At 34.7% G+C, this 23,743-nt stretch overlaps 1 long non-coding RNA gene across 3 annotated transcripts; it reads left to right on the forward strand.

Annotated features, from left to right (window-relative positions):
• The first annotated feature begins 9,835 nt into the window (after positions 1-9,835).
• On the forward strand, positions 9,836-20,638 carry LOC123899322. Of its 3 annotated transcripts, XR_006805564.1 has the most exons (8): positions 9,882-10,324; positions 10,489-10,648; positions 11,264-11,392; positions 13,828-14,526; positions 15,604-15,708; positions 15,843-15,998; positions 18,274-18,490; positions 20,082-20,623. It is a non-coding gene; the product is annotated as an uncharacterized LOC123899322 (long non-coding RNA). The 3 variants fall into 3 exon arrangements; XR_006805565.1 differs by having other exon boundaries at positions 9,836-10,324; positions 13,828-14,098; positions 14,422-15,998; positions 20,082-20,638; XR_006805563.1 differs by having other exon boundaries at positions 9,880-10,324; positions 15,604-15,998; positions 20,082-20,625.
• Positions 20,639-23,743: the final 3,105 nt, after the last annotated feature.

Raw genomic sequence — 23,743 nt, forward strand, 5'->3', positions numbered from 1 at the left:
TGATTCAAAAAGAGAATATCATTTTAAAACAAAAAGTGTCTAAACTTGAAAAAGACTTAACTAAGTTTGTCAGTACCACAGAAACTTTTGAAAATATATTAGGATCACAAGTTAATTCATATAGTAGAAATGGATTGGGATACAAACCTCTTCAAAATAAAAAACTGATTGAAAATGTTTTTGTTCCTCATAAAGAAAAAAGATTTCAAAAATATAAATGCACATTTTGTCACAACGATGGACATCTTGAACCATTTTGTTTTAAAAAGAAATCTCTCTACAGATCAGAACATTCTCAGAACAATCTAAAAAGAAATTTTTATTCAACACCTCCTTATAAGAGATCATCTTATCAATATAAGAAGATGCCTTATAAGAGTACTAACCTTCAAGGACCCAAAAAATTATGGGTACCTAAGAATTTGTTAAATTCAAATGTAGGAATGTCATCTAGCAATGAAGAAAAAGCCTTGGTACTTGGACAGTGGTTGCTCAAGACATATGACAGGAGATAGACAAAGCTTTCTCTCATTTGAAGAGAAGGAAGGAGGAACAGTTACCTTTGGAAACAATGAAAAAGCTAGTATAAAAGGTAAAGGTACTATTGGTAAGAATAACTCTGCAAAAATTGAAAATGTTCACTATGTAGAAGGACTTAAACATAACTTAATTAGCATTAGTCAATTATGTGACAATGGCCTTGAAGTTATTTTTAGATCTCATACATGTGAAATAAAACAATCTGACAAAACTCTTTTCTATGGATCAAGAATAAAGAATGTATATGTCATATACTTAGATGAACTACCTACTGAATCCTGCTTTGTTTCCCTTGAAAGAGACAAATGGATTTGGCATAAAAGGGCTGGACATATAAGTATGAAGACTATGTCAAAACTTTCTAAACTTGATCTAGTTAGAGGCTTACCTGACATTAATTTTGACCTAGATAAAGTATGTGAATCTTGTGCAAAAAGTAAACAAGTTAAAAGTAGTTTTAAACCTAAAGATTTTGTTTCAACAAAAAGACCTCTTGAACTACTTCACATAGATTTATTTGGACCAGTCAAAACTACTAGTCTTGGTGGCAAAAATTATGGTTTTGTCATTGTTGATGACTTTTCAAGGTTTACTTGGGTGTTATTTTTAAAACATAAAGATGAATCTTTTGAAGCTTTTAAAACATTCTGTTTACAAGTTCAAAATGAGAAAAGTACCAATATTGTCTCTATAAGAAGTGATCATGGAGGAGAATTTGAAAACTCTCACTTTGAGTCATTCCTAAACAATAATGGTATATCTCATAATTTTTCTTGTCCAAGAACTCCTCAACAAAATGGAGTTGTTGAAAGGAAAAATAGAACTTTACAAGAAATGGCAAGAACTATGATAAATGAATCAAATGTTGAAAAATATTTTTGGGCTGAAGCCATCAATACTTCTTGCTACATCTTGAACAGGGTTACCATAAGAAAAATTTTAAATAAGACACCATATGAACTTTGGAAAGGAATTAAACCAAATATTTCCTACTTTCATATCTTTGGATGTTATTGTTATATTTTGAATATCAGAGACAACTTAGGTAAGTTTGATTCAAAATCAGATAAGGGAATATTCTTAGGTTACTCTCTAACCTCAAAAGCTTATAGAATATACAATTTGAAAACACAAGCTCTAGAAGAAAGCATGCATGTCAAGTTTGATGAATATGAAGATATATCATATACCAATATCTTCAATGATGAGGAAGAAGTAAGAAATGAACAAAGAAATGATGAGAATCAAGAACCTACAGCTCAAGGACCTCCAAAGACTTGGAGAACTGTTGGTTATCATCCACCAGAACAAATTATAGGATATACTGAAGATGGTGTAAGAACTAGAAGAGCTTTACTAAACAAGGAGAATAATCTGGCAATGATCTCTCAGATAGAACCAAGATCAATAAATGAAGCTATCACTGATGAATCTTGGACTGAAGCCATGAAAGAAGAACTCCTGCAATTTGAAAAGAATGAAGTTTGGAATCTAGTACCACTTCCACAAAATCACTCAATCATTGGAACAAGGTGGGTCTTCAGAAACAAACTTGATGAAAATGGTAAGGTAATAAGGAATAAAGCAAGACTTGTAGCTCAAGGATATAATCAACAAGAAGGTATTGATTATGATGAGACTTTTGCTCCAGTGGCTAGATTAGAAGCCATTAGAATTTTACTTGCATATGCTTCACATAAATGTTTTAAACTTTTTCAAATGGATGTGAAAAGTGCTTTTCTAAATGGTTTTTTAAATGAAGAAGTTTATGTACATCAACCTCCTGGGTTTATTGATCAACAAAAACCTAATCATGTTTTTAAATTAACCAAAGCTCTTTATGGACTAAAACAAGCTCCAAGAGCTTGGTATGAAAGATTAAGCTCATTCTTACTTGAAAATGGTTTTTCTAGAGGAAAAATTGACACTACACTTTTTAGAAAAATTGATAAACATGATTTACTTATTGTACAAGTATATGTTGATGATATTATATTTGGTGCTACTAATGAAAAGTTATGTGAAGAATTTTCTGAACTTATGCAAAGTGAATTTGAGATGAGCATGATGGGAGAACTTAGTTTCTTTCTTGGCTTGCAAGTCAAGCAACATGAAAATAGAATTTTCATCAGTCAAGAAAAATATATAAAGGATCTTCTCAAGAAATACAAGATGAATGAGGCCAAGATAATGTCAACACCAATGCATCCATCAACAAGCTTGGACAAAGATGAAAAGGGAAAAGATGTATCTGAAAAGGAATATAGGGGAATGATTGGATCACTCCTATATTTAACTGCAAGTAGACCAGACATTGTCTTCTCAGTAGGTCTATGTGCTAGATTTCAAACATCACCAAAGGAATCTCACCTAACTGCAGTAAAAAGGATCTTCAGATATCTAGTTGGTACACCAGATGTTGGTCTTTGGTACCAAAATAAATCACATTTTGAGTTAAAAGCATTTTGTGATGCTGATTATGCTGGTGACAAAGTTGAGAGAAAAAGCACCAGTGGAGCATGTCAATTTCTTGGAGAAGCTCTTGTAAGTTGGTGTTGCAGAAAACAAAACACCATAGCACTTTCAACAACTGAAGCAGAATATGTGTCTGCAGCAACTTGTTGTTCTCAGGTAATATGGATCAAAAATCAACTTGAAGACTTCTCATTAAGGTACACAAAAATTAAAATCTTATGTGATAACACTAGTGCTATTAATTTGTCAAAAAACCCCATTCAGCATTCTAGGTCAAAACACATTGAAATTAAACATCACTTTATTCGTGATCATGTTAACAAAAATGATGTTGAATTAGTTTTTATTGATACTGAAAATCAGTTAGCTGATATTTTTACTAAGCCATTAGTTGAGGAACGATTCAATTTTATCAAGGAAAAGTTAAAAATCATCAGAAATCCAAGCCAGACTTGAAATATTAAATTACTTAGTCTTTTTGCAACCTTCTGAGAACGTTCTCAGATCTGCGTTTAAGTAAATTTTTGAATTTACTCTCAAACGGTTTTTTCCTTGGTTTTTGCTTTTTAAATTTATGATAAGCATTAAAGAAGATATGTTCTCCTTCCTCTCATTGGCTTACCACGATTGGTTTCTCTTTCTCCTCTTTCCTTTCTAAAATCAAGTACAATAACTCACTATTCATCTCTACCATCAAGTACACCTAGCCTACTACACTCTTCCTCCTTCCCAAGCTTCCACCTCTTTTTATACTCACCTAAACTCATCATTTCATCACATCACCTTCAATCAATTATCTTTTCTTCTTTCTTCAAAAATGGCACGAACTAAGAATCCAGGAAGAAGAAGTACACGAGCTCCATTTCCACCTCTACCTTCATCCTCATCAAACTCTTCATCTTCATCAGAAACATCTGACTCCTCAAACCCTCAAACCTTTGATCAATCCAATTTCTATGATCCAAATGAACCCTTAGATCTGCAACCTCTTTCTCAGATTTTTCCACCCAAATTAATTGAACCTCCTTCACAATCAAATGTTCAACCTCCTGCAGAACAAGCTGATGAACCTTCTGAGAACGATCCCTCAGAAGAAGAAACCATCCAACTTACCCAGAAACCTAACCCTAAAACGGATGGTACCACCACTCCTAAACCTACCATTGTTGTACCAAGTCAAGCTGAAACTCCACCAATCATTTTCAAATCTAAGAAAGCCAAATCTTATGATTCTTCAAAAATCAGAAGATCATCTCGTATTACGTCTGGAATTGGTACAGGAAAGAAACCTGTTGTTGACAACACTGTACACACCATTCATGATTCAGATTCTGACAAAACTATCTCAGATTCTGAACTTGAAAAAATTGTGCTTGAACCTCTCACCTCATCAAAATCTGTACCTGCAAAACATTCACCTGTTTCAATCAAAAAGGGTTCTGGTACTGCTGTCAAAGTTCCAAAGAAGAAGAGCTTACCTAAAAGGAAAAGACCTCAAGGAGAGCTGCTTGAAGTTCCACTCATTCATCCTGATAAAGAAGCTAAGTTTGATCAATATTGGAAAACCAAACCTGTTGCTTCTGGAAGAGTTTATGATTTTGAAGAAATTGCTAAGGGAGGAGTAGACTTGCTCAAGTTTGTGGAACCACAAGGATGGACAAAATTTTTCCAGATGAAAGATACCACAATGCCTCTGTTAGTACAAGCATTCTATTTCAATGCCAAGGTACATCCTGACAAAGACTTGATCATCTCCAACATCAAAGGAGTTGAAATCCATGTTACAGCAGACTCAATTAGTAAGCTACTTGAAGTGAAGAAAAATGGAGAAACTCTGTATGGAAAAGACTGGTATGCAGCTCAAAACATAAACAAAGATGCTTTGATCGTTGAGATGTTTACTGATGAAGGAGCTCATAGGGAACAACCACCATCATCTCTGCTTAAGAAGGAGTTTAAAATCTTCCACAACATGTGCCAACATTCTTTCTTTCCTAGGACAGGAAGCAAAGATAAGGTAACTGATAATGATCTACTTGTCATGTATCATCTATCTAAAGGTATTCCACTTGATTTACCTTTTTTGATTCTTCAACACATGATCACAATTGCAAATTCTGGAATCAAAAAGATAGCCTTACCTTATGGAATGTTACTCACTAGGATTTTTAGAGATAACCATGTAGATGAGTCTAAACAACTCTTTGATAATCAATGGTTTACTTTTGGAACAAAAAATCTGAGTCACATGAAAAAGGAAATCACTCCTGGCAACACCTCTACTGATATTGGAAACAAAAGGAAGAGAATTGATCCTGATAACAACTTGGATATGCTTGCTAAAGCATCTGGAGAACAATCAGAGAACGTTCTCCTAACTGATGAAAATGTGGATATTCACAACACCATTTCTGATACACAGCCAATCCATTTGAATACCTCATTGAATTTAGGACCAACCTTCTCTCAAGAAGTAGAAACTTCATCTCAACAAGCTGGGAAGATTCTCCAAGGGTTTCATTCTATAACTGCTCCATTTAACACCTCTGTGTTTTCACCACTTATGTCATCATCTCATGGAAGCTTGCAATCCATGTTTAGCACTGATTTTGTAAGGAACTTGATGACATCCAATATTCCTGATCCATCTCAGATACCAGTTCCCATTTTCACTGCTGGAACACTACCATCTCTACCAAGTTCTTTTGCAACTTTAGACTCTTTCTGCTCTTCTGCAACTGCTGCTGCTGCTGCTACTGCAAATTGGTCTATGCCTGCTGGCTTTGAGGGAAATTTTCAACATGAGGCTGGTACCTCCACTGATCCCAGGCCTCCCAAACGTACCAAGCTTGAAAAGAGAATGTCTCAGATGAGAAAGGATCTAACTCAGCTGATGAGAGGCATGTCAATGCAAAATGACATGTTAATGTATATTATGCTTGAGTTTCAGATCATGAGAAACTGGTTGAATGAATGTGTTTGTACTCCTCTTCAGATTGTTCCACCTCCTCCAAATCCACCACCACCTGTTGAGCCATTCCCACAACCTGAAAACTCCACATCCTCTGATGATTCCAGCCCCACCATTCCTGAATAAACTTCTGCTACAACCCTCTTTTTTCTACCCTTTTCAATGATGACAAAGGGGGAGATTGAACTTGTCTTTTAGAATGCTTAATCATGTTTTAATTTACCTGTTTAGAGGATTAGATATTTTGGGAAGTTCCTTTTGCTGCTATAAGAACTTCTCATACTATGTTGTTATTTTCTAAACTAGGATTTGTGTTTTAACTTTTGCTTGAATCATTATGTGTTAATCATGAACTAGAAATCATGTTGGATTCTCACTTTGTGAGCTTGATGATTAATGAAATCTATTTTGATTCATATTGTGTGTTTTTTGCTCAATTCTTTATGCTTAAACAATTATGAAAATTGGATGCTTGAATTGAGGGGGAGCTTGAAAATTAAAACACTAAACAATTTATTTGTGTTTACTAAATTGATTAAATCAGAATCCCATTTTTAAAACATAATTTAAGAAGTTTGTCATCATCAAAAAGGGGGAGATTGTTGAGGCAAAATGCAAAATCCCAATTTGATGTTTTAAAGATAACAAACATCTTAATTATATTTTAAATGTAATTCTGATCTCATTGTTATCTAACAAGTGCTCTTGAGTGTTTTAATTAGTCAGGAACAATTAAGCTTCTAATCTCAATGATATTCATTATGTTTTGGCAAAAAGAGAAGCTTCAGGATCAGTCTGAGAATGATCTCTGGTTTAAGTGCAACATTCTCCTCATGAACAAGAATAAATGCAAAAGCACTTATATCATTAAGTCAACCATATATAAGACAAAGAAGCACTTTATTTTGGTTTTAACTCACAAGATCACAACAGTTCATGAATAATTAAGGCAAGGAATAAGTTGGAAAGAAAGTGACTTTCCTCTTTGGACAAAGTTAATGATCAAGCATGTGCAACATGATAATTTCTCAAGGCATCATCTAATCAGGTGTATCAAGAATATTTGGACAAGAATTACATAGACCAATAAGGATGAGACAACACACATTTAACTCATAGTTGTCATGTACCTTCAATGTCATTATTTAATGAACATTCTCCAAGAGATTAATTCTTAATCAAGAAAAGGAAGTACATGGAAAGGACAAGTGAATAGTTATGCAAGGACATCACAGCTGCATTCCCTTCATACTACAGCTGGCCACAGGTCTGCATCATTCTCCATTTGAAGATCAAGTGCAAAATTCGCCCAGATTGGAGAACGATCTCAGAATGATGCTGAGAATGACTGTCCTTTGCTTTTGAAGTTGCAAGCTCATCTACAGCTGGCCAAAACGTGCCTAAATGGTCTATAACGGATATACTTGGTGAGGAAGCAATGAACAACTATCTACAGCCCATTGCAAGCTGTCATTTTGGCCCTTTTAAGTGAAAATATGAAGAACAGCAGGGAGAACGTTCTGAGAAAGATCAGTTTGAGCTTATCCACTCAACAATTCAGCATGAGCTGTCTATTTTGAATCAACTAGCCGTTGGAGAACTTCCTTTGGGACCAAGGAACTGAAGACTCAAGGTTCAACTATAAAAGGAAGGCTTTGGCAACATTGAAGAGCAAGAGTTTTAGCTACAACAATCAATCTACTTGTCTTTGTGATACAAGTTTTCAAAGCTCTTCTTTGAAGATCTCTTTCACTCCATATATTGTAATATCATACTAGGATCAGTATCCATTTTGAGTGAACAAAGAGAGATTTTATTGTAACTAGCTTTTCAACTTAGTTTGAGTGAGAAAGCTTTAAGATCCAAACCATTATCAAAATTGTAAAGATTGGCTCAAGTCAATACGTAACTATTGATTGAGTGACACCTCATAAAGTCTAGGATAGACTTAGGTAGATCAAGCAAGTGAAGCTTGGAAGATTGTGATCTTGGATTAGATCAAAGAAGAAGTGTATCTTGAGATCGGTAGAATCTCTTAGTGGACAATCTCACAGAAGCGTGGGGACTGGAGTAGCCCATACTATTAAGGGGTGAACCAGGATAAAATTATTGTGCCTCTTCTCTCCCTTAAACTCATATTAATTTTATGCAAACACAAACACACACAAATCACTTATTGTTTTGTTTGCAGCTCAGAGATTGTTCTAAGATCATTCTCTTAACTTATACTATTTATTCTGAGATCATTCTAACATATGTTTTGATATCTAATTTTTAAAAGGACAATTTTTAAAGGTTCACAAATTTTATTGTGCCTCTTCTCTCCCTTAAACTCATATTAATTTTATGCAAACACAAACACACACAAATCACTTATTGTTTTGTTTGCAGCTCAGAGATTGTTCTAAGATCATTCTCTTAACTTATACTATTTATTCTGAGATCATTCTAACATATGTTTTGATATCTAATTTTTAAAAGGACAATTTTTAAAGGTTCACAATTTTTAAAGGTTCACAATTTTAAGGGGTGAACCAGGATAAAATTATTGTGCCTCTTCTCTCCCTTAAACTCATATTAATTTTATGCAAACACAAACACACACAAATCACTTATTGTTTTGTTTGCAGCTCAGAGATTGTTCTAAGATCATTCTCTTAACTTATACTATTTATTCTGAGATCATTCTAACATATGTTTTGATATCTAATTTTTAAAAGGACAATTTTTAAAGGTTCACAATTCAAACCCCCCTTTCTTGTGAAAAACTTTGCTACTTCAGACATGTGGCAAAAATTGATCAAAAGGTTGAGATTTAAAGTTTGTTTTAGTAAAAAATAAAAATAGGAAGCAACGAAACATCTTCTTCCTCAATCAGTGGAGTCATGGTTGCATTTCTTCTTCCTCCGCCGCAGTCCCTCTCTGGCCATCTCGATGGCGACTTTCTTCATCCCTCCCCAAACCATCCTCCATCTTCTCCTCGTCCGCCGTTTCCTTCGCCACCTCCTCTTCATCCCTCACTTCAAGAAGTTGAAGGATCCTTCTGCAAATCCTTGGCAGATCCGTTTTAAAAATCTAACAAAAATCAGATCGAAATCCATATTCAACTAAAAATCAAAACGCAAAACATGAATTGACAAAAAAAAAGCATGAGGGGGAGGGCATTCGACAATTGCCGGCGGCAGTGGAGGTGGTGGTGACGGCGGCGGTGGTGGAGGTAGTGATGGAGGTGGTGGACACTCTATCACTTGTGGAGGTGGAGGTGGTAGAGGTTGACATGGATTTTCACACTCAGCACACATTGTGCATGGAACTTGGTCTTTTGCTACTAATGAAGAAGCTTTGGTGTTAGTTGAAAATGCAAGTATGAAAGTAAGCAAGAAAGGCAAAAAATTAGCCTTTCTTTGTGAATCGAAAATCAGATCGAGATCATCCTTTGTGAAATTTGAAGAAGGAAAATGGAGTTGTCGTATATAAATTGTTTTGGCGGAGAGGGACGGTGGCAGAGGATGCAGTGGAGGAGGAGATGGTTGCAGCTCCATGGACCATGAGTGATTGAGGAAGAAGGTGATGTTCTGCAAATATTTATTTTTACACTTTAAATCTCAGCCATTTGATATACTTTTGCCACATGTCATCCATCAATGAAGCGAAAAGGAATAAAAGGAACTCGCCAAAATGGAGCATAGCTGCGCTCCAAAATAATTATTTAAAAATACACATTAGCTTAACAATAAAAACTTAAATAGAAATACACTTTGACAAAAATACATAAATTTTATTTTGAAAAGACTATAAAAATTTATTATTTGAAAAAATTTAAAAAAAACAAATTCAAACTTTAAGGTTAGAGAACCGTGTATGCATTTTTGAAAAGAATTTCAGTTCATTCCTTCTTTTCCTCCACGAGAGCCTTCAAGTTTCTCACCGTAACCTCGTCGTCACCGTTTCTCACCGTAACCTCGTCGTCGTTTCTCACCGTAACCTCGTCGTCGTTTCTCACCGTAACCTCGTCGTCGTCGTCGTTTCTCACCGTAACCTTGTCACCGTTTCTATGATCTTCTCATTCTCTAATCGTCACCGTTTATCACAAACCCTTCGCCATTACCGTTTCTCATCGTCGTCACTGTTTCTCACAATCTCTTCACCGTCACCGTTTCTCATCGTCGTCACCGTTTCTCAGAACCCTCTAATCTTCTTTCACGAACCCTTCAAAGTTCAAACCCTTTCCCGTTTAGAAATTTGAATGTCACCGAAACCCTAACTTTCTCATTAGTCCCTTTTCCCCCAAATTGCACGAGCACTGAATCTCACATCTTGTTCAATTAATCTATGAAGGTAAAATGGTAGTCCACAATATTTTTTCTTCTCGCCTCTTAACTAATTAGATTTATTTGTTTATGACACAATTTTGCAATATGCTTACTATTTCATTATCACTTTGTTTGATTTTTTCATTATTGTGGAATTATGTTTTGAAAATTTTAGTCATTTTGTTTCAGGGAGCTATCATTTGCACTTCCATAAGAAAGACCCTCATTTTACCAACTGTGTGAGGGTTCTATTTATTCCTTCGATTTTATGAGTGTTGCTTCTGCTAGAGAGGTTGTTACAGGACTGCCAAGTACAATTGTGAACTTAATTTTCAGTTTGCAACTAAGGGTGAGCCTCTAAATGATGCCACTGTGCCTGAATCTCTGCTCTAAGATTTGATTATTTGTTTTACAATCTCAAAATGCAAAGTAAAGTTTTGATAAAAAAGATGCAGAGTATTAGCAAATCGTCTCTACTCTCTCCTAAGATTGATTATTATTTTACAATTTATTTGTTGTTTGAGGTATTAGTTTTCCTCTGATAGGATGGATACTTGCTTTTGTTGATTTAAGAGTTGTAGTAGCAGTGATTGTGTTATTTATCTGATTTAGCAAATTGGAAATCAAGTTTTTTGTTAGATCAGACACATTCTGCTAATTTCCTCTTTGCATTGTCACTTATATTGAATGCTTGATAGTTGATACGTTGTCCTCTATTTATATATACTGATATTGGTTGTGTGTTAGTGCATTTTTTATTATCAGGGTCTTCTTTGTGGATCTTTTATTGCTCATTATTATAATCATTGGCCAATGAAGTTCCCAAATTTTGGTGTCAAAACTGTTTGTGATGAGGCACTAATTAGTTTAAAATTAAGAGCTAAGACGTAGCATTTAGTCCTTAGTTACCAAATTAGCCTTATCTTTATTGACTTACCTTTTCTTCAAATGTTTTAAATTAAAGCAAGAGGAAATTAGGAGGAAGAGGCATAGTAAGCTGTTAGCAAGACTTATGTCCCATGTACGACGGTTCCGTCACTCCTGCACGAAGGCTCTGTTGTTCCTGCACGATTGCTACTTCCCCGTATGATTTGTAAGTTTCTCATCTCTTTCATTTTTCCTCACCACTTGTACTGGACTTTAAACAAATATAAACAAATTGATTTATTTTCATGCATTGCTTAATTTTGTAGTTTGATTTGCATTGTGATTTGTTTGAAGTTTAGTGGTTTTTTTGTACTGTGGTGTACTAGCATGATGATTTGCATTGTGATTGGTTAGAAGGTATACAGTGATTATTGATTGGTTAGAAAGTAAAATATAATAATTTATAAAGACAAAAAATACAGTTAATTGTATAAATTTTTTTTTTTTAAAATATCAAAACAAATGGCCCATTAAGGCGAGAATGGATTACACGATCTAAGATATTTGCACCATCTGGTTTATAATGGATACATGTTGGGAACGATGTTGGGCGATGTTGGCTTTCCATTTTAAAGGTATAAAAACCCTATACAAGATTGTGTGAAGGAATCTTTTTTCATTATCTGAAAAAAGGGGTGGGGAGTATATTGCCCGTGACCTTAAATTTGACCATAGAGTAAAATGTTGGATGAAGTTAATGACCCGAGTCCCTAAATATGACCCTAGTCCCTAAATGTGAAAGCTTGTTGTTGCCTTTATTGCTACTCAAGCAATTGTCTCTATCGGTGTCTGCTTTTCTATTAAAAAAAGTTATGAATTTTTATTCATAATAATGCATGAATCGATATATGTTCTGCTTTGATGATCCGTAGTCCCTAAATTCAATCATCTGCTTGAAAAAAGGTACAACTTATGCTTAAGGGAAGAAAAAAAACCTTAATTGTGCAAAGTTACAACTTTACCCATTTTTCTCATTCTTGATCATTCAAGAACATTCAATCTTCTGCTTGAGAAAAACAAAAGAACCTTAATTTGCAAAAGGTGTTCTGTTCTGTCCCAAAAGAACCTTAAAAGACAGTTTTTTGTTTGTCACGATAAGGGAGTTTCACTCGTTTTTGGAATTTTCACTTTAAGATATTTGCACCAACTGGTTTATAATCAATACATGTTGGGAGCGATGTTGGCTTTCCAATTTTAAAGGGTATAAAACCCTATATAGGACTGAATGATTGTGTGACGGAATCTTTTTTCATTATTTGAAAAAGGGGTGGGGAGTATACTGCCCTAGTAACCTTAAATTTGGTGGTTGGAATCGATGAATATACTTTGTTTTATAAATTTTGTAACGGATGGATCATAGATGCCTCAATGACCATAGAGTAAAATGTTGGATGAACTTAATGACCCTAGTCCCTAAATGTGAAAGCTTTGTTGTTGCCTTAATTGCTACTCCAGCAATTGTCTCTATCTGTGTCCGCTTTTTTATTAAAAAAAAGTTATGAATTTTTATTCATAATAATGAATGAATGGATATATGTTCTGCTTTGATGATCCGTAGTCCCTAAATTCAATCATCTGCTTGAAAAAAGGTACAACTTCTGCTTAAGGGAAGAAAAAAAACCTTAATTGTGCAAAGGTACAACTTTACCCATTTTTCTCATTCTTGATCATTCAAGAACATTCAATCTTCTGCTTGAGAAAAACTAAAGAACCTTAATTGTGCAAAAGGTGTTCTGGTCCATCCCAAAAGAACCTTAAAAGACAGTTTTTTTTGTCATGATAAAGGAGTTTCACTCGTGTTTGGAATTTTCATTCTAACATATTTGCCCCATCTGGTTTTTAATCGATACATGTTGGGAACTATGGCGGGTTTCCAATTTAAACGGGTATAGAAACCCACAAGACTGTGAATCATTGCGTGACGGAATCCCTTTTCATTATCTGAAAAAGTGACGGAGTATATTGCCCTAGTAATCCTAAATTTGACTGTTGGAATCGATGAATATACTTTGTTTTATAAATTTTGTAACGGATGGATCATAGAGTAAAATGTTGGATGAACTTAATGACCGTAGTCCATATATGTGAAAGCTAGTGTTGCCTTAATTGCTACTCAAGCAATTGTCTCTATCGGTGTCCTTTTAAAAAAAATTATGAAATTTTATTTATAATAATGCATGAATGAATATATATTCTGCTTTGATGACCCTTAGTCCCTAAATTCAATTCTGCAACTGCAATTAGAAGTGATTTTGCATTATGAAGGAAGAAATGGTAACCATAGACAGCTTAGGCATTTAAGTCCTTTGATCAAAACCTCTAGTTTCCATAGCCTTTATGTAATCCGCAGAAGCAAGTTGTGATGACATAGTGTTGTAAAGCTGACATGGTTTCTGACTCATAGGGAAGTATAATTCAATAAGCTTGATACATGGCTCTAGTTACTATGTTAATATGGTTATATCCTAGAATGTTGTTCTTATTTGCTAATGTTGCGTGCAAGTTTTATAGCAATAGAACCATTTGGATATTTTTGCTGGTACTTGCTCATGACAAGTGAAATGCCAAGATTTCTTTAATTAAGTTGTATTGTTGGTGCAGGTCATTGATGGAAACAAAATTGAAAAGTGGAATAACACTCTCATTGTTGACCGTTATTCTTATTCTGGGTGGCCTTCTCATCTGCTAAGGGACAAATTTCCAGGAAGTCTTATTCTAGCTCAGTCTAGAATTCACATAATTTCTTATGTTCTCTTTCTGTTAGTAAATGGTGGATTGCTTGCTCCAGATCTTCTATGTGGCCAATAAATAGTGGTTTCTTGCGTTAGGTTGAGACATGATTTCAATGTTGCTTATTTTTATGCCGGAAAAGGTTTTTATTCTGTAAAACGATGCTTATTTTCTATAATGTTTATCTGCTCCCTTTTCTATGTTCCATGTTGTTGGGTTGCGATATAAAATTTTGAATTAAATAGGGAGTGCGGCATTGGTTTACAAACGTTAGATGTGTTACTTTTCTTTAGGAGGGTGGTTCAAGTCCTAATACATAAATGATTTTAGCTCTCTTGCTTCTAGAGTTCATCTATCTTGAACTTCTGTCTTTTTTTCACTATATTGATGGGTTACATTGTTTGAGCCTGGTTCATGCATGTTTCCCTGTTTTGCTTATTTATATTCTTTGCACATTCATATCAGAAAGCTATAGAAAGATGAGGGTTTATTGATGAAAGATATGAAAAGCTTGAGTTTCAGAAGAAAGTTACCGAACATTACAAGATCCTTCAGAATGCCTCCTGGAAGGTAATGAACTGTTTTTCTGGCCTCAAGAACATTACAAAGACCCATTTCTTCATTTATTATTTATTCAAGAACATTCAATCTTCAGCTTGAAAAAGAGGTACAATTTTACCCACTTTTCTCGTTCTTGATCATTGAAGAACAAAAAGAACCTTAATTGTGCAAAAAATGTCATGTCCCAAGATCATGTTTGGTACCAATATTTTAAAACAACAGTTTTTGGAATTTTCATTCCAACATATTTGCCCTATCTAGTTTATAATCAATACTTGTTGGGAACGATGATGGGCTTCGATAAAACTTTTAATCTTATGTTTCGATAAAAAGTGATTCGATGTCTTGATGCCCAAAACATACTGGATAAATTACTTAATGACCCTGGTCCCTGAATGTGAAAGCTAGTGGTTGCCTTAATTGCTACTGAAGCAATTGTCTATATCGGTGTCCGCTTTTCTATTAAAAAAATATGAATTTTTATTCATAATAATGCATGCATGGGTATATAGTTTGCTTTGATGACCCTTAGTCCCTAACTTCAATTCTACAACTGCAATTAGAAGTGATTTTGCATTATGAACATAATGACCCTTGTCCCAAATGTTTCATAAGTTTTGTAAGGGATGGATGCCTCAATGACCTTTGAGAAAAATGCATTATGAATTCTTTATTCATAATGAAAAAGTTGGATGGTGGCTTTCAAAGGAAAGAAATTTAATATGAAAATTTTATTCAAAACGTGATGGTGTCTATTGCCTTTTTATGACCCTAATTGTGAAATTGTCACTAGTGGTATTGTATATAAAGTTGGATATACTTTGTTCCATGATTTTTATAAGGAATTGTCTTGGTGGCCCAAAAATGCTGGATGATGCCATATTGTGAAAGCATTGTTGCCTTAAATGCAATTTTAATGTAAAATTTCATTCATATTATAATGCAAGGATAATATCTATTGTGCTTTGATGACCTTACTGATAAGGGTTTCAAAGGAATTCTCTTGAACAAAGTACAAAGAAACCAACTCTTTGGAGTATAAACTATTACTTATAATATCGACTTGGTATGTCTGGCATTATGCAGACAACCTATGGCATATAAGGATGCTTGCATTGTGATCAATGGAGGAAACCATAATGAGGTTGTATCTGAAAAAATTCAGTAGGTGTTGGCATAATAGTACTAGATGTATGTGTTATCATTCTTGATCATTCAATAAGATTCAATCTTTTGCTTGATAAATACAAAAGCTTTTGTTGCTGAGCATAGCAGTGTTTAGGTTCAGCATGCTAATAAGGTGGTTAATTGCCAAGGTTCAACAGTGATTTGGAAATCGAAATCTCATGGAACTGTTCTTGGAGGACTGTAACTGAAGTTGAAATCATGTTGTTGGGTGGTAAAGGGAAGGTTCATCATTCAGATGCGGCTTCATGCACGAATCAGAACAACCTTTTGAAAATGAAAAGTCAGATCAACAGGTATATGATTCCCATCTCAGTTTCTTATGTTTTGATTTCATGAGTGGATGTATCAATTTTCCTAGTTTATATATTTTGGAACTTTCAATCCAATATATTTTCATCGATACAAGTTGAGATACATATTTTAAATTTAGTCAAGAACATTCATTGTGTGACGAAATCATTTTTCATTATCTAAAAAAGGGTGGAGTATATTGCTCTAGTAACCCTAAATTTGACCATTGGAATCGATGAATATACTATGTTTTATAAATTTTGTAACTGATGGATCATAGATGCCTCAATGACTATAGAGTAAAATTTTGGATGAACTTAATGACCCTAGTCCCTAAATGTGAAAACTAGTTGTTGTCTTAATTGCTACTCAAGTAATTGTCCCTATCAGTGTCCGCTTTTCTATAAAAAAAAATTATGAATTTTTATTCATAATATTGCATGAATGAGTATATATTCTGCTTTGATGATCCGTAGTCCCTAAATTCAATCGTCTGCTTGAAAAAAGGTACAACTTCTGCTTAAGGGAAGAAAAAAAAACCTTAATTGTGCAAAGGTATAACTTTACCCATTTTTCTCATTCTTGATCATTCATAATAATGCATGAATGGGTATACATTTTGCTTTGATGACTCTTAGTCCCTAAATTCAATTCTATAACTGCTTATGAACAACATTCAATCTTCTGCTTCATAAAAACAAAACAAAAGATATTGAGCAAAGGTGTTCTTTCTGTCCTATGACCCTTTTGTTTGTTTCGTATCAATAACTTTTTCGTTTGGTACGGTAAATTTTGGAATTTTCATTTCACTATATTTGCATTCATGAATCATACATATTGAGATACCCATTTTTTCATTTTCTTTGTCAAGAACATTCAATCTGCTGCTTGAAAAATGGTACAACTTTACCCCATTTTTCTCATCCTCGATCATTCAAAAACATTCAATCTTCTGCTTGAGAAAAACAAAAAGAACCTTAATTGTGCAAAACGTGTTCTATCCCAAGATCATGTTTGGTAGCAATATTTAAAAAAAGAACAGTTTTTTGTTACAATAATGCAGTTTCGTCCATTTTTGGAATTTTCATTCCAACATATTTGCCCCATCTGCTTTATAATCAATAACTGTTGGGAACGATGATGGACGTCGATAAAAACTTTTAATCTTCTGTTTCGATAAAAAGTGATGTGATGTCTTGATGCCCAAAAAATGTTGGATAAATAACTTAATGACCCTAGGCCTGAATGTTTAATCTAGTTGTTGCCTTAATTGCTACTTAAGCAATTGTTGCTATCGGTGTCTGCTATTCTATTAAAAAAATTTATGAATTTTTATTCATAATAATGCATGAATGACTATATATTCTGCTTTGATGACCCTTAGTCCCTAAATTCAATTTTGCAACTGCAATTAGCAGTGATTTTGCAATATGAACTTAATGACCCTTGTCCCTAATGTTTCATAAGTTTTGTAAGGGATGAATGCCTCAAATTGAGGCAAATGCATTATGAATTCATTATTCATAATGGAAAAGCTGGATGGTAGATTTCAAAGGAAATAAATGTTAATATGAAATTTTATTCAAAATGTTGATTGTGCCTGTTGTCTTTTTATGACCCTAATTGTAAAACTGTCACTAGTGGTATGGTATACTTTGTCTTGGTGGCCCAAAAATGTTGGATGACGCCTTAATGTGAAAGCTAGTAGTTGTCTGAAATGCAATTTTGATATAAAGCATGGATATTATCTATTGTGCTTTGATGACCCTAGTCCCTAATCGCAATTTTGCAACTACAATATGAAGTTATTTTGCAAATGCAAAAGGAAGTGCGCCCTTGTGTTTGATTAGCCTGCTGATAAGGGTTTCAAAGGAATTCTCTAATGAGAAACGAATCAACTGAAGCAAAGTACAAAGAAACCAACTCTTTGGAGTCTAAACTATTTCTTATGATATCTATCTGGTATATATGGAATTTTGCAGACAACGTATGCCATATAAGGATGCTTGCATTGTCATCAATAAGGGAAACCATAATGAGGTTGTATTTGTTAGTCTTTTTTTTCTTTCTGCAGACCAATTGTGAAATCTGATAAAATTCGGTGGATGTTGGTATAAAAATCAGATTCACTAGCTTTGTGTTGATAATTATAAATGTAAGTCTTGGATTTAGTTACTTAAAAAAGACAGAACCTTACCCATTTTTATCATTCTTGATCATTCGATAAGATTCAATCTCCTGCTTGATAAATACAAAACGTTTTATTGCTGAATGTAGTGGTGTCCAGGTTCAACATGCTAATAAGGTGGTAAATTCCCAAAGGTTCAACGGTGAAATCGAAATCTCATGGAACTATTAGCGGAGGACTGTAACTGAAGTTGAAAGCATGCTGGTGAGCAAAGGGATTGTTGATGGTTCAGATTCAGGTGTTAGTTTTGATGTGGCTTCATCCACGAATCAGAGCAACTTTGAAAATGAAGAGTCAGATCCAGAGGTATATGATTCCACTCTCAATTTTTGTATGTTTTGATTTCATGAGTGGTGGTTATAAACCCACTTGGGTTGGCCTAGTGGCGTTGGTTTGGGACCTTGTAGTGTGCTCCTCTCAAGGTCTCAAGTTCGTTTCCCTCTGGTGTCAAAAAATTGAACCTCCAATTTTGTAAATCAAAATTTAAAAGGGTATAAAAACTCTATAGGGGCTGGAGTTATATGGCCTCTGTAACCCCAAATTTGACCGTTGGAATTGATGAATATACTTTGTTTTTAAAATTTTGTAATGAATGGATCATAGATGCTTCAATGACCATAGAGTAAAATGCTGGACGAACTTAATCACCCTAGTCCCTGAATGTGAAAGCTAGTTGTTGCCTTAATTGCCACTCAAGCAATTGTCTCTATCTGTGTCCTCTTTTTTGTCAAAAAATATATATGAATTTTTTATTCAAAATGCATGAATGGATATATATGAACTTAATGACTCTAGTTCCTAATGTTTTGTAAGGGATGGATACCTCAATGACCTTAGAGTAAAATGCATTACGAACTCTTTATTCATAAAGGAAAAGTTGGCTGGTGGCCTTCAAAGAAATTTTAATATGAACTTTTATTCAAAATATGTATGGTTTATATTAGCTTATTATGACCCTGATTGGTTTATTTTTTTATTCAACCTCTAAGTCTAACCATGTTTAGTCTTATTGTTTTGTATTGATAAGCTTGTCCTTTTGATATTTTTATGGGAACTCGTCTATCTGGAATTTGGACTGTAATTTAATGAGAGCTTTCTTATAGTTGCCAATGTAGACTAATTTGGGTAAATATTTACTTATCGGCATAACATGTTATTTTTTGGCTATCTTAGGAAACTGGTGCATGACAGGTATGCAAATAGCATTTTTCAAATGAAAAATAGAGCAGCTATGTTTTGCGTATATTTTGTGATTTACTGAATAAGTATATCTATGCGTCACTCGGGTTCAATTTCCTACAATAATATGGGGACCCTGGTTGAAAAGCAGAGTTTGTTGCTGCTAAAGATAGCAATTGCTTATATGCTCTAGACAATCTAACACCAAGTCACCAATTGAAGTGACATCTATTGAGAATGTCCCTTGAGGTTACTGAGAGTGCCTTTTTAATTCTTTTACTTTTTAGGGTGTGGAAAGATTACTTAACTTATTTTGCGTGGACTGTTGGAGTTTAACAAATGAAAGTGAAATTATTTGGTGCATGGTAATCGAAAGTGAGATGGTTAGCTGAGTTGAGAGAATAGTTGTCAATAATTCGTTGGTTGGTTTGAAATCCATGGTGGCTAATCTTGCTGGTAGGAAGGTTGAAATAGACATTGGTGACACTTCCATTACATCATAGCCAAGTTAGCATCAAGTAATACGAAAAATTGGTTTCTGTGGCAAGATCTATGGATACAAGTCTCTTAATAGTTGGTTCAATCCATTTTTTACTAGAGCAATTCCAGTTTTTCCAAAACTAAAATTGAACACGAGTTTAGTGAATATGTATATTTTGTGGTATAATTCTTTTATTTGTTTGATCTAAATGTTTGTTTCCTATTTTTTTCATAACAGCATCACAGTATTTTTCTTTGCAAAAGAAGGTAACGGTTGTGTCCTTAACTCGACTAGGGAAAATATTTTTGCACCTGTTACTATCAATTTCCAGCATGTTCTAGTTGATGATCATATCAAGGTAAAATTTTCTCTCCTCATTCTTTGCTACAAAATAGAAGGTATGGAGGCACATGGCCTTTTACTGGTTTTGGGCTTTGGCACTACTTATGCTATTATAATTGCTTTTATTAATGAATTTTCACTTACCAAAAAAATAATCTTGATGCTGGAATGTTTCAACTGGTGGTTTCAATGAATAATCACGACTATTCAGGGCTTTGCTCCTTTGATTGTATTGATAATATCTTAGGTACATGATCACAATATTTGAGACTATCTTTCCTTCAGAGGACATCTATCTATGTTTTACTTTTTGACTTTTGAGATCATGCATTGCAAAACTAGTGTGTGTGTATTTCACTCAGTCATTACGGGCCTTGCATACACTCTCTTCTTATTTGATGACATTCACTAGGAAGTTATTGCTTTTACTCCCTCTTCCTAACAAATGTTTAGATACACATATATATGTAGGCACCTGCTTTGCTTGAGCTCCTGTTTCATAAAGGTACATTCTTCTCCCCATGGATATTAATTTATCTTTTGCGTTCCTATGTTCTTTTAGCTGACTTTTAGCCTCCACATTCCTAACAAAACTTGTAAATGATAATTATACGGTACTTCCCTCTTTTTTTCCGGTACTTCCCTCTTTCTTCACTCACAAAACCATTGTTCACCTTCACCTTTGTGATTAACTTCAACGAGAATCAACGATGGTTCCGTGATAAACTTCAACGAGTGTTGATTCGTTTTCACCTTCACCTTCATTCGTTCTAATTCAGGTTCATTTTCACCTTCGTTGGTGCCTTGCACTAGAATGATTCTACAATCTCTTAGGATATCACCAAGGTCTGAGTTGTAGGTTTTGCTACTGTAAAGACAATCCACTACTCTTTTGCAATCCATCTCGAAATTCACATCTCTTAATTGCAACTCACCCACCCACTTTAGTGCAGTTAACAACCCTGTAGCTTCTCCAATCTCCACATCAAGAATAGGTTCTAGCCATTCAGTTTTTGTAGCCACGTATCTTCCTTGATCGTCCCTTATACACATACCTATGCCCACTTTGTTATGAGTAGAAGAGAAAGAAGCGTCAATGTTACATTTGTACCTTCGTCGACTCGGTTTTTCCCAATTTGTATGCTGCTGTATTGGCTCTGGGGTATTAGCGTAAGAGTCGGTCTGTTGTGCTTGCGTCCAGCTTGTAATTAAGTGTCGAGCTCGTTCACACACAGTTATGTTAGACTCGGTAATGTTATTCCACACTTTGCCATTCCTGCGCTTCCAAATGCTCCCCAACAAAACACTGAAACTTGTTGTTCCTTATTCAAATTCTGCATTATGAATAACAAGATGTCTGCTATATTATTACTAATATTCAGACCTGGATTAATGTGATTCCACAACCCTGCTTATTGCCAACATTTCATGTTGCGTGGACACAGAAACAACACATGAATACTGTTTTCTATACCGTCATTGCAGACAGCACAATGCTCCGGGCACTGTACACCGCGGCTGTTCAGTCTTGCTCGTGTGGGCAATGCATTACGGCCTATCCTCCACAATAAATTCTTCACTTTTGGTGGAATTTTGGCTCGCCAAATCTGGTGCCAATTGCCTGCAAGTTGTACAATTTTGAGTTATTAGAATACAAGTTGTACAATTTAACCAAGTAACTTTAAAAAGAAAAAAGTAGCAACTTTTTTTCCTTTTTTTTGTGCTTCCAAAGGGCACTGAAAGTTGTAATAAAAAAAATAAAAAAATAAATATTAAGAGTTAATCGACCGAAAAAGGAAAAATTGGGTAGACGTTCGACGCTTCCCTGAATGCGGAACGCAAGATCTCTGTCTAGATCACGTTCAAAGTATTCGTCTTTCGATTAAATTCTCAATAAAACAAAAATATAATAAAACTTTTTGCGAGTGAGAAAGGAAAATTATATAGACACCTGACGCTTCCCCGAATTTTCGGAGACGAAGTAGACACTTCGCTTTCAGTCGAATATCATCCTCCGTTTAAAATCAATCTCAGCCTATCAAACTTTATTTTCTTTGCGCCCATTGTGCACTTAATTCTTTTTTCTCAAACGGATACCATCGCCCAGACGCGAGTTCAATCAAACAAACTTTTTCGCCCAAATACGACCAAAACATTTTCATAAATAAATAAAATCAACCAACCCACAAGTATTTTTACCGAGAACTACGTAGCTTTGAATTTTTCCATTGCACCAGAAGATATGTAGGAGCAAGATATCACACTTGTCAAACACACTGATAAAAAACCCATTTTTGGTTTTTAAATTATCTCTCTTTCTTTTGTCAAAAAAGTTGACTCTCTCTCTTTTTTTTTTTTTTTTTTACTCTTTGCAGCACTTTTCATAATAATAAGGGAAACAAACATAAAACTAATACATAACTACGCGCTAATACCTTCCCTTGCATAACCGACTCTCGAACTCGGAATTTGGTCGCGATGACCTTGTTCCTGTGCTCTAAGGGGTTTATCGACGTTATCCTTTCCAAAATTAAAACTTCGGTGACGACTTTACTGTCTGGCGAGCGCATTGCGCCATTGCATTTTTCCATCCGCTTCAAACTCAACGACAGTGGATTCCAGTGCAACAATGCGACCGGAAAGAAGAAGCTCTTGCTTGTTCATCTGTCTTTGTAACTTTCGTAGGATATAGCAACATCTCCGAACCCTAGTAGCTTCAGAGAAATTTCGTACAAGAAAATGGAAGCGTTCTTTTAATCCCATTTCTTCTGAAACCATAAAAAAACAAAAATCATCAATTAATTAAGGCATCATCAAACAACAAAAAAATAGATGGGGATTGAGCCATCAAACAAAAACCAAAACACACAAAGAAGATGGGGATTGGGCTATCATCAAACGAAAAACATACTGTTGGATCTACTATACCTTTGGCAGCTAATCCGAGAGAACAGTGGTTGGAGTGAAACTAAAATTTGTGAAAAAATGGAAAAGAAAGATAGTTGGAGAGACCGTCTTAGTTGGAAAAATAGTTTGAGAAGGAAACATAGAGTACTAATAAGCCGGTCATATATCAAAATCACCCGCGGGCCATTTGGATCGATGTTTGTGCGGGTTACTTTTGTTCAGCCCACGGTTTCATTGTTAATTTTATCAATTCATCATTTGTCTAATCTCTCTATTTATTTTCAATCAACTTTATCTTCACATATCCATTCATCATCTCTTAACAACAAAAGATAGTTTATTGTTTAAAAGAAAATAAGAGATGACGTAGGATATGTGAGGATGAAGTTGAGTGAAAATAGGGAAAGAAGATAAATGATGAATTGATAAAATTAACAATGAAACCGATATGGGCTGGACAAAAGTAACCCGACCAAACACCGATCCAAATGGTCTGCGGGTGGCTTTGATATATAACCGGCTTATGATTAATACTCTATGTTTCCTCAAAGTCTCAAACTATCTTTCCAACTAAAACTGTCCCTCCAATAATCTTTCTTTTTTCCACTTTTCCTCAAATTCCAGTTTCACTCCAAACTACTATACTCTCT

Source organism: Trifolium pratense, linkage group LG7 (genome assembly GCF_020283565.1).
Source record: "Trifolium pratense cultivar HEN17-A07 linkage group LG7, ARS_RC_1.1, whole genome shotgun sequence".
Lineage (NCBI taxonomy): Eukaryota > Viridiplantae > Streptophyta > Magnoliopsida > Fabales > Fabaceae > Trifolium > Trifolium pratense.